Raw genomic sequence first — 3,568 nt, 5'->3', positions numbered from 1 at the left:
AATAGGCCAGGTGCAGTGGCTCACACCTGTAATCCCACTTTGGGAGGCCGAGGCAGGCGGAGCACGAGGTCAGGAGTTCAAGACCAGCCTGACTAACATGTGAAACCCCCGTCTCTACTAAAAATGCAAAAATTAGCCAGGCGTGGTGGTGCACGCCTGTAATCCCAGCTATTCAGGTGGCTGAGACAGGAGAATCGGTTGAATCTGGGAGGCAGAGGTTGCAATGAGCCAAGATCGTGACACTGCACTCCAGCCTACGTGACGGAGCAAGGCTCTGTCGCAAAAAGACTGAGGCTGGTGAGTCATGTAAGGTGCAGACGGAGTTTCTACATCTCAGGTGGGCATTGCCCATCCTGTTTCTTTCCTTCCCTCTTGCCCCTCTGTCTCCTCTGTGCTTGGTGTCTCTGCTTTCTCGTTACGTGGTAGCCCTAGGTGACCATCGACAGAACTGTCTTGTGGAATAAGCGATGGTGAAATGCACAGACCTTTTTATTGGGTGGACGTTTGCTCAGGGGATTCTAGAAAAACCAGTCATTTCACTGCTGCAATCAGTGGATCCTTTTATAAGGGGCTCACAGATTGGTTGAATAACAGAACCTCTTAGAGGAGACCTGTCTGAGTCAAGTGAGGAAATCATACACCTAAATGAGAGCCCGCCCCTTCCCCTCTTGCTGCACGTTATGGTCACTCTTTGGGCGCCAGGAACCATTTTATTCAAATCCCACAGAGTCATCGCCTCTCTGCTGGCAATGTCTGGATGGGCACTGCAAAAACATTTTAGGTCTTTGGAACAAAATCGGCCCCTTCAGAAAGCAGGATGCCCGCACCTGCTAGAAAGGAGGCAGTGACCATTGGATTTCCCTTTGTTTAATGGTGCCCATTTGGTTGCCGGTTCTCTCCTGAGCGGTGGAAACTGAGGAACCCTACCTCACACCTCCCCCAAGAGAGACCTTAGACTATCCCTGAGGGCTGGTAGGAACTGCATTTGGTTAAGAAAGAACTGCATTTCCGCATTTCCGGAAGGCATGGAGGGAGAGATGAAGGCCCAGTGTCTGTGAGGTTTCTTGCCCCTGGGTTGGGCAATTTGGATCAAAGGTCTTCCAACTCCTGTCTTTTTTGTAACTTGAAAGCTCTTTGAACCTTCTTTTCTTCAAAGGCATTACCTACTTGTTTTTTTTCAACAGTGATTATAGCTATTATGATTGCCTCTTAATAGTTTCTCTTTCTTTGAAAGAATTCGGTTTAAATAAATCTACTTAAGCCATGTTTCAAATTAACTAGAATTACCAGGAGTAAGATTTGATTTAATCAGAAGGTTTTTTTTCCCTTTTAAAAAAAGCAGTCTGATGTTTTGGTAATCTTAAAAGGGAAGAGGGGCAACTTAGAACTGAGTTTTGCACTTCAGTATTCCAAAGCAGGTTCACTTGGGCGTTTTGTGAGATTCATCCTGTAGCTCTCAGAAAATTGAGTGGTTGTTGGCTGATATATTTACCAAACCTAATTGAGACAGACCCATGTAACATTGCTGGGAGGTGGCCTTCTCTCAAGTTCCACAATTCCAATTATAGGCAGATGTGTACAGTTTTAATAATTACAATTATGAATGTGAAGCAAACTGGTTGTTTCTCTACAAATATATTTTAAATCAAACCCTTTCGGCTAGATCAACATAAGTTGCTTAACACGCAGATTCTATCTCTTCCACCTCCCAAATGCCCTGCTAAGTTATCTTCTTGAAACTGTGCTCAAGATAAGGCCAGACTGTTCCCAAACTTGCCTGGGATGGTGGAGGGTGATCTGACCTCTTATCTCTCCCTCTGCCCTCTTTTGAGAACAAGTCCTTCTTTCTGGACCCCAGGTCTTGGAGAGGTGAGGAGGTGAACAAAACGAGGCAGCCCTTTGCTGTGAAGGGAACGCTGTTGAGATTAGGAACGGAGTCTTTTGCTTTGATCTCAGAAGTTTAGAGATAACAATTTCTAGGACTCTGATGAAACTGGGCCTCCTCGACTATTATTGTCTTTATTTGATGGTGCTGTCTCTCACAGTGGGTGCTCCTCACAGGTTTGTGTGTTCATTAACATTCTTCTAGGTTCATTTTCAAACTGAAAGCAGTCAAACAACCCTCCAATTTAAAGCACAATATTATTTTTCTTCTCCCCCCCACCTTTCTTTTTGAGATGGAGCCTCGCTCTGTCTCCCAGGCTGGAGTGCAGTGGCGCAGTCTCGGCTCACTGCAACTTTTGCCTCCCGGGTTTAAGCAATTCTCCTGCCTCAGCCTCCCGAGTAGCTGGGACAACAGGTGTGCGCCTCCACACCTGGCTAATTTTGTGTTGTTAGTAGAGACGGGGTTTCGCCATGTTGCCCAGGCTCGTTTCGAACTATAGCCTCAGGTGATCTGCCCACCTTGGCCTCCCAGAGTGCTGGGATTACAGGCATGAGCCACTGCCCCCGGCAGATTTTTCTTCTTATAAAAATATTCACGCCCTTTTCTTCCCGCTTCAGTGATCCTGAGGGGTGGGGTCTGAGAACAGGGTTTCTCAGGTTCTTTTTAACTGATATCTCCTCCTAGTCTCCCACACCCATGACTCCTGAAGGATTTACCTTGGACACGGTTTTTGGGGCCTATGGATGCTGGCTGGGTCGATGGGAAAGGTGTAGGGGGAGAGTTGGGGAGGGAAGAGTAAGGGAGTCAAGGAGGCGAAGGGGAGGGAGGTTAAGAGAGAAAAATGGAATCGTAAAAAAACAAAAGAAGAGTTCAGTGTTTGAACATGCAGCACGCCTGGTTGGTTTGTTTGCCATTCCCTCTTGTAGTTTGGGCTGAAGGGTTTGGGTGATATTTAGAGCCTTCAAGAGTTTTCTGAGCTCTGCTTAGATGGGATCCTCTTTAGAAAAGCTTAACGCAGTGACTTTGGAAAAACATTTTGGCTGTGACATCTTGAACTGCACAGACTGGACTGTATCTCTCCTCCCCTGAGATTTCCTACAACGTTCCTAATGGTCATGTGCCCTGCAGGTGGAGACACGTTTGAGTGAGGTGAAAATACATTCGTGAAACTAGACATAAATACTGCCGATTGAGAAAGTGCGAGAGTTTTGTTCAAGACTGGAAGCCTGTCTCTGCCTGAGCCCTGCAGCCTGAGTCTTCTGTTTGGGGGGGATGGACCATAATATTTACATTGAAGTTCAAAGGATGAACTATGATCTTAATTCTGAGATCAACAAAGATTAAGGAAAGATTCAGATGAGGGCATAAGAGTAACAACTCTCTAATTACCTGTCAGTTTCAGTATCTTTAAGATCAAAAGGTAAACATGGTGCAGAAGGCATAATAGACCCAAAGTCACTGATGCACTGGGCTTTCTCCCCCCTTTTCTTGGGTATGTTAATTATCCAGGAACAAAGCGGTGCCATGAGGTCGCTTAGTCTAGTTTGCATTGCCATCTTTCTTTTTTTTTTTTTTTTTGAGACGGAGTCTCGCTCTGCCGCCCAGGCTGGAGTGCAGTGGCCGGATCTCAGCTCACTGCAAGCTCCGCCTCCCGGGTTCACACCATTCTCCTGCCTCAGCCTC

At 46.4% G+C, this 3,568-nt stretch overlaps 1 protein-coding gene across 1 annotated transcript in view; it reads left to right on the top strand.

Moving 5' to 3' along the window:
* Nucleotides 1-3,568, top strand: part of HUNK (hormonally up-regulated Neu-associated kinase) — a 77,312-nt gene that overhangs the window by 18,355 nt on the left and 55,389 nt on the right. The window lies entirely within an intron of this gene.

The sequence above is a fragment of the Mandrillus leucophaeus genome, unplaced genomic scaffold, assembly GCF_000951045.1.
Source record: "Mandrillus leucophaeus isolate KB7577 unplaced genomic scaffold, Mleu.le_1.0 Scaffold345, whole genome shotgun sequence".
NCBI lineage: Eukaryota > Metazoa > Chordata > Mammalia > Primates > Cercopithecidae > Mandrillus > Mandrillus leucophaeus.
This window is presented reverse-complemented; position numbering and strand designations above follow the sequence as displayed.